Source organism: Ornithodoros turicata, chromosome 2 (assembly GCF_037126465.1).
Source record: "Ornithodoros turicata isolate Travis chromosome 2, ASM3712646v1, whole genome shotgun sequence".
Taxonomy (NCBI): domain Eukaryota; kingdom Metazoa; phylum Arthropoda; class Arachnida; order Ixodida; family Argasidae; genus Ornithodoros; species Ornithodoros turicata.
Window position 1 is genome coordinate 10603976 of NC_088202.1, and position 13955 is coordinate 10617930.

General features: G+C 45.2%; 1 protein-coding gene across 1 annotated transcript in view; it reads left to right on the top strand.

Moving 5' to 3' along the window:
• The first annotated feature begins 3242 nt into the window (after positions 1-3242).
• The window catches only part of LOC135385186 (tyrosine aminotransferase-like), a 49367-nt gene continuing 38654 nt past the window's right edge, over positions 3243-13955 (top strand). The window contains exon 1 of the mRNA XM_064614380.1: positions 3243-3405. The gene's annotated coding sequence lies outside the window, so the exon portion shown is untranslated. The remainder of the gene's footprint in view (positions 3406-13955) is intronic.

Sequence of the window (13955 nt, forward strand, 5' to 3'; positions counted from 1 at the left end):
GTGTCCCAATAGGCATAATGTGTCCCAGATAGGCGCCTCCTCCCATTTTCAGCAAATAAGGACACAGAATGATATCATTCGGAATGACGGTTGGCTAGGGGCGTGCTATGTGGTGAAGTTCTGTTTTAACAGTGTACAAACAGAACTTCAGCGCATAGCGCTCTCTGCACCAATTTGGATAAATGGTAATTGGCACAAAAAGGCGTACGCTTCCCTCTCTCTTCAAATCAGAAATGATAACCCTATCATTCGTGGCAATGGTTGGTGCACAGCGTGCTATGCGGCGAAGTTCCGGGTTTAGAGTGTATCATGAAGCCAAGAAACTGTAGTTCAGACAACCGCGAAGTACTACAGAAACATACGAGAATGACCTGAGTAAAAGGTTAGAGTGCACAAGAATGTTAGTGACTTATTACAACTTAAAGGGACTGTTACATCATTCTAGGGAAAAAATGGTGTCAACGTTCCTCAGGACTCAGGAAGGGGTCTCGAGGAAGGCCGAGCTTCCTTTGAAACGCGAACTTCTTTTTTACCCTAGAATCGTGTAATCGTCCCTTTAACTCATAATAAATGAATGATATCCTAGTTCACTTTAAAAAAGGACAGTCCGGGAAAACCGGAAGTTGATTTTTTCCAACTGTCACGGAAGCTTACATGCTGGGTGGAAAGTTTCAGCTCACAAAACGGCGTGGTTTTCGAGATATCGAATAAAAAAAGACTCCTCTGAAGACATCCGGTTTCGTTTTTCTCCCTCGCATACTCCTTGCCCCAAGGATCCTCTATGTACGTCAGCCGTCACGTGAGTATGACGTCCCGAATGGACAAAGTGGAGCGGAGGACTGCGCCGTTGCTGGGAATGCAGAGAGGTGTTTTTGTCTATGAGTGTACTGAACAGAAGGCTACGCCGTGATACCTATGTTTACATTGACGATACTCTGCATTTTAGTCTACATAACGCGTGATTGCTACTCAAAAACATCATAATGGACAAATGCTAGCACGCAACAATCAACTATCGATCAAACAGGCATGCGCAAGTCACGTGCGGCATTGCTCTTATGCACGTCACGCGAGAGCTCGCTGCGGCCTTTACTCGGGACCAACTGCGGCATAGAAAAATGTCGATTATAAATCGTGCGATACGATTTCTTCTGAAATATTTTGCACAGTTGTTGTGAGGAGTATTAGAAATCATAAGGCGGTGTTTCCCAGACCTATGTTTTCGGCCGGACTGTCACTTTAAACTTCCACAAAGTGGTCGCTCATTTTTATTGGGCTACAATGGTGTAAAAGGGCTACAAAGGTTTTAATGCGATACCCTGAGAGTTCACGGGATGATTCACGCTCGGTTATCTCACAAATGTACAAAAAGAAATAAGTCGAAGCTTTATGGCTGCGCATGAAGTGGGTACATGTTCATTTATCAAGCATACTAGTATCCCAACGAATGCGAACGGCTGCTTCGCCCTTTTTTGAGGCTCTTCCGCACAGCCCAGGGTTGTCATCAATGACACACTAAGCCTGCGACATTAGCGCCTGCATAGCGCATGCATATCGTTGCATCGTAGTTGCATATCGTAGTTGCATACCGTAGTAGCGCCTGTATCGTAGACAGTTCTGTATCGTAGAATTTGTTCCAATGATCAGTGTGATGAGGAATTGCGAAAGCTAGAAACAAAATACATTCATATCAACGGGAATTAGCCCCCCCCCCCCCTAGTTCAACGCTCCGTCCCGAGCTAGGGGAACTAGACGCCGGTCCCTTCAAAAAAAAAGAAGAACGAAAACGCCTGGTTCGATAAACCTCACAGTCACATTTATGAAGCACATTCCTCACATTATTATTATTCTAAGGCTATTCCATTTTTTCTTTCTACCACTATCTATTTATGTATCTATCTAAAGCAGCATCCCTTATGCTTTCACAGTACGAACGCGTGCAATCAATATTCCCTGACACACTCCGCGTAACTTGCCGCAGAAGTCGTAATTTACGGGATGGGCGAGCAACAGCCGAGTACGAACTAGCGGGACAAAGCTACAAGCTGTCGACCCTGTGACGGAAGCATGTGCCAGATCTGTAAGTTCATGCCAGTACATTAAGCATTGCACAACAAAAATCCACGTTTGACGGCAAATATTCTCGGGAACTTTGATTGCAACTCGTCTACTATCATCCACCTCCTGCAGTGCGACACTTGTAGCGTGCAATATAAGACTTCCTTCAAAATTCGATTCAATGACGATAGGTCAAACGTAACCGAGAAACATAACCTACAAGTTTCGCGCCACTTCCAGCAGCTCGGGAACTCACTTGATGATGTGTAAATTTATATTTTTTATTTCGTTCTTATTTGACATTTTCAATTAATTTTTGAATTTTTATTTGGGAGTTTACATATCGCATAACCGAAGACCCGGAAATTTTTTGCACTGCTCGTAGCATTAACATAAACGGTAGAAATCGCCCCCCCCCCCCCGAAAACGCGACGCAACCATTCTAGCCTTTACACTTTTCCTTTGAGTGTTTGGACAGTAATAATAATCAATTGTAGATCTACACGTAAGGTCAGTTCTCATGTGGACAGTTCTCAAGATGACGTCAACCAAAGGAAAGAAACCTAAAAGCCTGACCTTTTGAGAATTTTCCACAACGCGTAATAGACCATAGCCACGTGACGAGCCGCCCTTTTCCCACTATATGACATCATATACGAAATCGACGTAAGGCACAACCACTGTGGTCTCAACCAACGGATCATTGCCTTTACGCATGAATGTAACATGTTCCAGAAGCCGGGCCTCATTATAATGAAACAAAACTACATCAAATTTGACTGAAGAAAAAAGAAAACTTCATCAGTATATACATAGTAATATTATATAATATATAATAATAATATATTATAGTAATAATAAAAAACGTATTTTTCTAACACTTTGTTCCCTTATCGATGTGATTAATCTTGATCCCCTTTAAAGAATTCCTAACGTTTTACTTTCCTACAAACTTCCGCGTCATACTCACTTATTGCACATTTTATATTATTCATTGTTGGCGGCCATTTGAAACTTCTCCACATTCTACGTGCGCATATGTGTGCCATTATTTCCCGTCTCCCAAAATCCCACCATCGCACATGTGGGTGCCGTTGTCACAGCCACAGGAAAGCTTTCATAACGCCGCCTGTCGTCCAGTCCAGGATCGTACAGACGGGCGTCCGACTCGAGGAAAATCTCGTTGTGCATGCTCCTCTGATATCGCCGGTGGCAAGACACCCAAGGCTGCCAACGGACTGGTTCTTGTCTGTCCGCAGACGACATCGCGCACTCCACGGGCTAAGACGCAGACGAAGATTGTCTCTCTGCTGATCTGTACACGACTATCTCCCAACTCCTGCTCGGGTAAGTAGTGCTTATTGTGCCATTCGCGTGCACATAGCGATAACTGACAACAGCTTTTGCGAATCGCACGCTATTTCACTGTTGCTTCCTGCACCCCGTCCGTTCACGCTTGCAGCGACGGTGTGTCTTTGCCATTCTTGCAACGTATTAGTATCGTCAACCATTTTACCGTCTCCCTGCTCGGGGAAACGATCTTGGACAGTACCATGTTTGAGAAATTGCGCGTATTCAGTCAAGCGTATTGGTGCAGTGGACACCTTGAGAGTTCGCGGAAAGATCATTAACCGAGGTTTACGAGTGCTTATTTACACGGAAGGTACGACTGTAATGCTTTATTAAGGTGTAGAGAGTGTTCTGCATATAAATATTTCGTTATTACTGAATGAGAAGGTTGCAGCAATGAACTTAAAACCATCGCTGATAGGACATAATGGTTAGTACGCAGATGGTGGCTCGCATATGAGACTCGACGGTTAGTGATGTCGATAAATTCTATTTAGTCGATTGGTTTAGCAGATGTCAGGGTGGCACGAATGCCTTGCAGTGCTACCGTTGCGTAACCGGACTGTACTCAACAGAGTAGAACACAACTTGCGTTTCAATGACTTGACGACATAGCTATTGTGGCCAACCTGGAGGTCGCGGTTGTGCGCTCGTATGGCAGCAGGGGCTTGAATTGTGCAAAAAAAAAAGAAAAAGAAAAATAAAGGAAAAAAAGCAGACGTAGACGCGCTAGACAAGTACAACGTGGAATGTGTTCAAAGTTAAATTTTCGATGACCAGCATTGGTGGAATTCCAGTGATAATTGCAAAATAATAACCTGCGACTGATTGAAATACCCGGAGAGAAATGTTCTACTTGCACGAATAGCAGTACTTACGCAGTGAAAAAGGCACACTTGGAGAGGAAATGTTAATCCTGATTATCGCAAGTGTTCAGTATTTCATGGTGAGATAAGAGTTCCTCCGACGGTATGGTCGACGCGCGACATTACTGTTAACCGAGGCCGTGTCTCCTTGCTTTCTCAGTAGCTTCCCACAGTTGTGTCCTTTTTGTGGGTTTCCCTCTCGGTTCTTTGTACATGACTAATATTGCGCACTGTTTAGCTTGTTTGAAGCGTGTCGCGTAAGCATTTCGTGCGTTCTATTTGTGTTACATTGTATTGAAATTGTACTACACAAGTGTACTTTGGCACATTAAATATCCTGAACAGTATTTCATGCAACATTCACTACGGTTCTGTTCAGCCTTCTGGCGAAAAATGCCTTTCTCATCCCCCCCCCCCCCCGATACTGTCTGCGTACACATATGTGTTCGCTCTATACGAATAATTTATTTCACTACCATGGCAATCATAGCTCCAATGACTAACCAATGCTTCAATTTGGACTATAAGTTTCGGAAATAGTACTCGTCGGTATAGGCATCCTTAATATATTTGTCATCTGACGAAGGAATCTCGACAAATTTGTTCTACAAAGCGCGCACACAGAGTACACTGTTAAAACAGAACTTCACCACATAGCACGCTTGTAGCCAACCATCGGTTCGAATGATATCATTCTGTGTATTGATTTGTTGAAAATGGGAGGAGGCGCCTATTTGGGACAGATTATCTTGTCCCAGATTGGCGCCTCCCCCCTGTTTTGAACAAATCAGGACACAGAATGATATTATTCGGAATGATGGTTGGCTAGGAGCGTGCATTGTGGTGAAGTTCTGTTTTAACAGTGTAGACGAATCGACGCAATACGTACACTCTAAAAACTGAACTTCACCGCATAGCACGCTCAGCGCCAACCATTGCCACGAATGATACGCTTATCACTTCTGATACGATACGAGGAGAGGGGGGGGGGGGCGTACGCCTTTTTGTGTCAATTATCATGTATCCAAATTAGTTGCGTTTACATGCATGCGACAAAAGTGTATCGTATCGACTTATCGCAACAATCCCTTTCCGACAGGACCAGGTCAACCAATCCACTGGTCGGAATAGGTGCGAGGAGGTGCCATAATTCGATACGACGCGATTCAGTCGAATTCATGTGACTGCGGCTATTGACACAAAAAGGCGCACGCCCCTCTTTCTCCTCGAATCAGAAGCGATAACCTTATCATTCGTGGTAATGGTTTGCGCACAGCGTGCTATGCGGTGAAGTTCATTTTTAAGAGTGTAGTTCAGGAAAAAAAGAAAAAGGAAAGAGAGGGAGAGAGTGTGTGAGAGAGAGGCACAACACGCACAATGGTGCGTATCGTATTTTGAGCTGTCCTCACATTCTCCCGGTCTTTGCATATTATCGCCTTGAAAACTAAACCATACATCCTAGATCAGCAGTGCGCGGCCCCACCTCTCCACTTTTCCTACCTCCCTACATCTCTCTCTCTCTCTCTACTCTTAGAATAACATTGCATACTAATCACATGCTTATCATAACGTGAAACCACTCCCCTCGTCTCAAACTCGTTACTGATAAGCCATAGGCACTTTGCGCAGGTACCAGTAAGAAACGATGACGTGCATGGAAATGGCACGCCGAAGTCGCGAAGGGACATCGCCAATGCGCGTCACGTCCCTATCGAGGAATCCCTCCCTCATCTACCTTGCAGAGTGATTCACATGGCACACTTCTCCTTCCAGTGTTAACTCATCGAGTCGCGAAAGCTTGCGCGTATCACGGGTGCTACGGCGATAGTAATCGTGCGCTCGTGTCTTATGGCCTCGCTGATCCCAAGGTGCTATGTCCCGAGGAAGTTGCGAAGGTTCAGTACGATTAATGCCTTCTGAAATGCGTCACCACGAGGTACGACGAAGAAAATATAAAATAAATAGAAAGGAATCGTAACAAGCGAGGCATACGGAAACGTAACGTATCACGCAACATAGGCACAGTAAGGAATTATGGTTTTGTACGAGAAATGGTTTGTGGCAGGATGCTTTGCGACAACCGTATGCACAGCAAACACCTTAAGAACCGGGACGATCTCTTTTTTCTCAAAAATGGGTCGGGAAAAATGTCCTCCCCGTCTTACATGTCGGTCATTGGCGGAAAACCCACGAGTCAGGCAACAATGGGTGGCTGTAGCCGCCATCTTGATTTTTTCTCAGCGCTTCTCCAGGGCACCTCGCTTCAGCTACATCGTTTCGCCGTTGCGTTTGCCGCATTCTAGCTCGACAATGATTATAGCAATGGAAACAGGGGGAAAAAAAAGGAGAGCGTATGCCCCACGTTTTAGCTGTTTAGTATAAATATAAATATTCATTTTTGTTTTCTAGTTACATATATTCCAGGGTACACGGTTGTGTCCGACTATATCGGGCAAATCCAGATTCAACCCTTTCTTTAACCGTCGAGGAATTTTGGCCTTAGACCGGGTAAACTCGAATTTTTACGCGAGCTACCTGTCGTGGTGGTGGTGGTGGTGGTGGTGATAGGGCTTGCCGTTGTCGGCCTCACGTATGTGGGCAACGTCACGACTCACGCCCTGGGGGAATGTGCGTCCTGGGCCGACTTCTAAGCTGGGCGATTTGGCTCAGAGGATACAGCGCTTGCTTCTCATGCTACCTGTCGTGACTTCCCAGCTTTAATGCTCGGAAAGGCCTCAGATGAACGAATCATAACGGCCAGCAGGTTCTGCAATGCGCGTGCACGTGATAGAATAGATTGGATGAAAAAACAACAACAGAAAACATGGACATGTTGGTCCCAGGTCGTGGTCACGACTGGCTACACCACTGCTCGTTCCGCCGGGTGAACTCTCAACAAATCACTGTACTGATGTACAACACTGTAAGCGAAACTGCGCTGCAAGCAACTTAATTTAAAAGACTGATGTGCACAAAGCACACGTTCACTGTTTCTTAAATGCGAATCGTACACTGTTAAAAGAAAAGTGTAAGAGATGTACAACGAAGGTATAAATCAGGGCTAAACTATCATGTTTGTACTCATCACCACCGATACCCCGTTTAAACTACGTGGAAGGTCTAAGTCACCGTGGCTATATGCCTATACCTTCCACGGTAGCTGATCGTATAATAAGGTACTTCTCTCTCACATTTATACCTTCGGCGTTTTGTATACGTTTAGCTGTGCGACGTGTGGTGCCGCATTACTTTGTGGTGGAGACAGTATCATCTCAGTTAAGCAGTAAGTCAGTAACACAGTAGTATCATAATCAATGGGAAGAGTGATTTATAGCAGCGTGCTATTTGTTGCTGAAATGACAAAATATGCGCTTCCACACTCATAAAGTCGCTTCCCGCTCGAAGGCGGCTGCACATTTTGCGAAGCCACGGTATATTATCAGTATCTGTTCTCTACCAAATACCAATATCCTTCCACATTGCTGGTTGCGTGGTGAGTAATATGCACGAGCTCTCCTCTACGGTTTACACCTCCACCTTATGAGCATGAGTTTGTGCGTTGTCCAGGTGTCTTCTTCCTCTTCTTCCTTATCGCGCTAGGTGTTAGTAAAGCATATATGTTGTTTAATATTATTTTGTCCTGATTTGTTACAAGCTAGATTAGAGAAGTGCCGACTCTGATATAGCGCTGAAATAAATCGAATGCTATCGTGTTTCAAGATTATACCGCAAGGTTTTAAAAATATACTTTCTGCAAATAATATATCTCCAGGGAGGCATAACATTGAAAGAGGTATAGCCTTTATACCTAAGAAGGTATGCGCTTAGGGACAAGCCGTTTACACCGTAAAAGGTATAAGTTTTTCTAGGAGTGCCGGCACGCTCTGGTACGGTGTTAACAAAACACTCGCATTTCACTTACATTGCACAAAGTCATTTCCATTCACCCGAACTTTAACCATTGATCACCCAAATGCGTAACCAGGTCCCCACCTCTCCAGGAATTAAAGATAAAGAGATAGTGGCCCATCTATTTCTCCCCCTCTCCCGAATATATGGACGAAGCATTGAACCCCAAAACGACTTTATTACTGTTGTTCGGAGGGAAGATGCACCCATAGGCATCTGCGTCTTGAGAATGACGCAATGATAGAGACTGTCAGCGCCATCCATCCGTTGCGCGGTCTACTACGATTGTAAATAAATGAGGTCAGAGATGACGTCAGTAGTGTGAATAGCAGTGCATAATTAGCCATGGCACGTTTACATTCGCGCACTTCGTTTGCGTTGTATCCCCGTTCCTTTTTCCTGAGCGAAACGTACTAATCATCCAGGCCAACAATATCAGACGAGAACGGAGAAAAATAAATCATATCAGGTTTAATGACACATATCAATTCGAAATACATACAGTTATCACAAATTTTGACAACATGCACTGTGACACATGAGCAGGAGAGCAGGATACGGAAACGTACTCGAGTGGTTGATGATTTCGTGTATGTGCTCGAGTGGGGCAACATATAGTTTTTTCTACATTGCAATTATGAATAACCTATTAGTACACACACACGCCATGCCCATGTTGTAAACGTTTTTCTTTTTTTTTTTTGACAATCGTATCTCTACTGCCAACACCCAGGATCGCTCGCGCCTCATGATAATAGCCTTGCCGATGGGTCTGATTAGGTATTCCCGGCTTACGTTATACCAGGTTCGATATACCTTGGATGATGTTCGATCGCGATCATCAAATTGTATCATCGTTCCCCGCTCGTTCCCTCACTCCTTCACTTCTTCTAGTTCTGAGATGCGAGTAAACAGTTCCTCCGATTCCCGTTTCCTTATCACGCCGTTTTAAAAAAAATGGAAGACACTTCTTGTAAACAATACAAACAAGCTAATTGAATTGGACTGAGCAAAAGACAAAAATCATGTTGATTGAATTCAACCCAAAACACTTCAACAAAACATCGACATGTCGGTCATTTTCCCCATGCATACTAACAAAGGCAGTTTAATAGCGATAAGAGCTACACACGATCTGTGCATCCTCTGACAACAATTCATTATCATGCGCCGAGGGAGAGGAGTCGAAAACCTCTCCATGTTCGTCATCAAGGAACATCTGTCTTGGCGACATCATCCCAAGAGTATGCACATCGTCTGACTCAATCAGAGTCTTCGATAAGGCGTATTTACATTGGCGGCGTATGCGAAAAATAATCTATCACACTAGACACGCCACTTGCGTCGTCAACGTTCCTTCACTGGCCTGGCGCCGAGCCCTCTCCGGACTAGGGCTAGCTCTAAAGGAAGATGGAAGGCGTAGAGGGAGAGAGAGAGAGAGAGAGAGAGAGAGAGAGAGAGAGAAGAGAAATATGCCAGGAGGGGTAGAAATTAGGATCACAACCCCCATACGCATATATATTCGCTCAAAAAGTACACTCTAAGAAAAAAAAAAGAGGCTCGTTTTAGTCCCATTTGGGGACTAAATGCATTTCCACAAAAAATTATACCCTTTAGGGAGTAAATGCACGGGACTAAATGAATGTCATACAGTGGGGACTGCATTTCACGCTCTGTTCTAAGAGTCCAAGGTACATTATACAACAACTTGGTTGTGAGATAATGAATGGGCGTACGGTACATAATTTGTGCGTATGAATGAAAATACTGTGAAGTAAACCGTCAACCGTGATATGTCGAATGATATGAAGTCTTGCGACACGAATAGGGCACAATTTGGCAAGGAAGAAGCTGTAACTATTTTTTTTTCCTCTGTGTGGGTGGCAAGTTGCTGACTTCTTAAGTTATACAGCCTTCTTCCATCCAATTCACGGAGAGCGCATACGCTCGTATTTACGTAGACTGTTGCACTCAGGAGACCATTTGCGAAGTTCAGTGGCTATTTGCAGGTCCTGGAAAGTAAATTTCCGGGTTATGGGACTAAACTGGGGAGTAATTGCAGTCTAGGGGACTAGAAGATGCAATTACTCCCAATTTTACTTCTTTTTTTTTCTAAGAGTGGTACTAGTGCAGCGCGCTATCCTGTAAATTCTAAACTACATTCGTACATGCGCTACACACTTAGGAGATCTCACCTTAAGAGATCAGTAGCATATCTGTCGTGTGCTTGCATGTCTCTGACATTCCTGCAGCGCTGGACACACGTTGCTTGCTATTTCGGCCTCGCAACCAGTAAACGTGAAATTCACCTTCACGATGTGTGGTTGATCAAACATGCCGGAACTTCGCAAATAATACGCGACAATTATAGCCTTCTCTTTGGACAACTCCGTTACGCCTGCCAGAAGTACATTAGCAGCGTTTAATACTCGTTCGCCTTCAACGCATCGAGAAACAAGATTGCAGTTCAGAAATCTCGAAATCGAAACCAAGCGACAACCTAGGTATGTCCGCCATGTTGGAGTTTAGATATGCCACCGAGAGAGCATGCAAAATGCGAATACTCTGCGGTGCACGAAAACGAACCGAGGAATTCGCGATTTGCTTATTTGATAAAGGAGAAAAACGCATGGCATTTTCAAATCCGGTTTCGGTTTAACTGTGACGTAACGAGGAGCTACCGTACCTTGGCGGGCGTCCAGAGGGTGTGCAACCGAGATAGTGGTGGCTGTTTCGAGATAAATGAAAAACGTAATCGGCAAAGCTTGTCTCGAATCGGTGGCTTGATTGCACAGGGGAATTCGACTGGTCGATATGGAGCGGCTTTTCTTTTCTTCCTGTGTTTTGCTTGTGGTTTCAGATCATCTCGCTCCATGATAGAGCGCTCTTTCTCGCTCCGCCGAGAAATCTCGGATTCAGACGGAACTCCAACGAATCACTGTCGCTACCTCCGCATCTTGCGGAGATGATTGGAGTAGGTGCCGATCTGCTGGCCAGATGAAGCGCTTACCCGCTCAGATAAGCTTCCGTCGGCGAAGGTGATGCGCTCTTGAGACGCGCTTTTTTCAGTTTCGGCTCATTTGCATACCGAAATTCAGCAGTGGATATTTCACGGCACGCAGTCTTTTCTGGATTTTTTTAAAAATTGAATGACTTTCAGCTGGTATTGTCTCCTGTTCTGCTACACGGCTTTTGCCAGAAATTCCATAATTAAAGAGTTAATTAATGAATTTTAGGTGATTAGTCTTCTTGTAGTTACATACTCTCTTCCAGAGGATATGGCTGCATAACTCCACTGCGAAAACGACATCTACGCTGTTTCTCATATTTTTCTATAATAAATCTGGAAAGGGTAAAATAAGCACCCTGTATATTATTACTTAAAAAAAAAGGTACTCGGGGGGGGGGATATGTTTATTAAGAAAAAGAAAGGAAAGGTCAGCCAGACGAAGGTCGGCTTGCTATTCCAAACAAAAAAGGCAAAAGAAGGGGAAGGGGAAGGAAAGAAAAGGGGTACTCGGGTTAACTACGGTGCCTGCAATGTCCTACATATCCTTTAAAAGATTTCCAACTTGTACATTACTGCAATCCGAACCAGTACTAAGAACAAGACGTCTGCGATTTCGATGTTTAGTATGACACTTCAGTAATCAAAGTCGCTGCTATTTGTGCTTAATGGGGTACGTAACATATCAGGCATCACAAATGTATCCGAAAGAGTAATGCGTAGACGGAGAGAAGGAAGCTACCTCCAGGGTACACGAATTCGCAAAAGGAAGGAAGAAATAAATAACAGCGAGCGAAGCTAAGAGGGCATTTGGAACAAAATTACTCCTGGCGCCATCTCGATAAGGCTGGCGTCGGGAAGGACAAATGCGAGACAACATACTACTCAGAAAACTGGCTGCTTATGCGGCCGGTTGGACTGTGTGTTTGTGGAAGGGAAAGGGAAGCCACAGCAGATGATCGATGCAGCGTCCCGCGATTTCAGGAAGGGAGGATATACGCAAGAATGCTCACGCAAGGAAATTTGTCACAAAAAATCAGGACCTGCTACTCTGCAATCATATGGGTTGAGAGCTGCTAGTAAATGAGCTATGGACATCTGTGATGCATCCCATGCGCCAGCACCCGCATCGTATGGCACGGTTAAAGGGACCAGTCCTGTATCAATACGGAAATGTCCTAGTGCTTCTATGGTCAAACCCTGTGACGATGGACCAAGCGGAACTCTCAGGGCCTGTTCCCACGTATTGAGCTTCGCTCTATAGCGGTATAAAAGAGCGCTCGAAACCTAGCGCTGTTTTTCCACTTGCCGTTCTTGCCGTTTCCACTTGCATGTTCCGACATATAGCGATTTGCTATATAGCGCTAGAAAATAGCGCGATATTTTCCTCCTCGCAGTGCTCCAAACCGCTAAAAATTAGCGCTTGCCGCAGTTCAGCTTTGTCAACTTTTGCAGCGCTGGGGCGGGGGGGCTAATGGCAGGATAGGCTCGCCGTTGTTGGCCACACAGAAGTGGGCGTCGTCACGACTATAGCAAAAAAATAAAAAACAAGAACACAAAACACAAAGAAAGGACGAGCGGATGGAGGATAGAGGAGGATGAAGGATGGGGATACGGTGAGGGTGCACCACATTCGTGTTGGCCAATGAGGAGCTTCTTCAGCGATGACGTCGCGGAAGTCGTGGAGTTGATTTTGCTTCCGCACTTCATAGCATGGCGACGGCATTGGAACCGGCGAGTCTGTGATCCAAAATGTCTGGCAATTTTTTGTTTAGTCGGTTGATCGAACTTGTTCGTCCGCGTGCTGTCGAACTCCGAAAGCGCCATGATGGGAGAGACCGGAAACGACCGCCGCACTTCAGCTAAATTTTAGCGCTAGCGCCGCCTTGCAAGTGTGAACCGTCCGGTAACAATGAGTGCTGCTTTTGCGTGCTGTTTTGTAGGGCTATATTATCGCGTTGCTATATGTCGGAACAGGCCTATATAACAGAGCACATAGCGCTATCCTGCTCGGGTCAAGCGAAATCTTGTTGCCCACGTGATGTACCGGTACTACCGTGATTGTTTACTGCAGATACCCGATGTGGGCGTCGGGGGGGGGGGTATATTTATTAGACGAAAAGGAAAAAAAAAAACGGGGGAAAGGTCAGCCAAACGAGACGTCGGGTATCTGCAGCACCATGGCCTGTGACACTTTTGATGCTGTGATTTCCATGCATTGGCAGATGAAGGTCTTGGGAAAACTCGTGGCCATTTACACGTCGCCTTCCCGCCTTGCTGCTTCGGGTGGCCGGAAGCAAAACAAACCCCAGTTTCCGCGACGTCACTGCTGAAAGAAACAACAACAACTTTATTTTTGGCTTTGGAGAGTGGGGAGGGTTCATCGCCACAGGCGTGATAATTGCTGAAAGAAGCTCACGATTGGTTAAAGGAAAATAGCGCTGGAGTCGACTGTGACTCTACTTCGACGAGCGCTGTTTTATAGCGGTTCGCAGCACTGACAGGAGGAAAACGTAGCGCTGTTTTATAGTGTTGTGTAGCAAATCGCTATACGTGGGAACTGGCCTTGAGACTGGAAGGGCTCGTTATACCTTTGCCTGTAGACAAACGCAAGCAGGACGGCTGTCGTTCGGGACAGCACAGTTGACGAGTACTTGTACAGTGCCCACAAAGGGCGCCACTGGAGGGACAATCTGGAATGTTTTGTTTCCTAAACTTGTACATCCGTATCGAAGTATTAGCAGCACTTAGGCATGGCGTGCCAG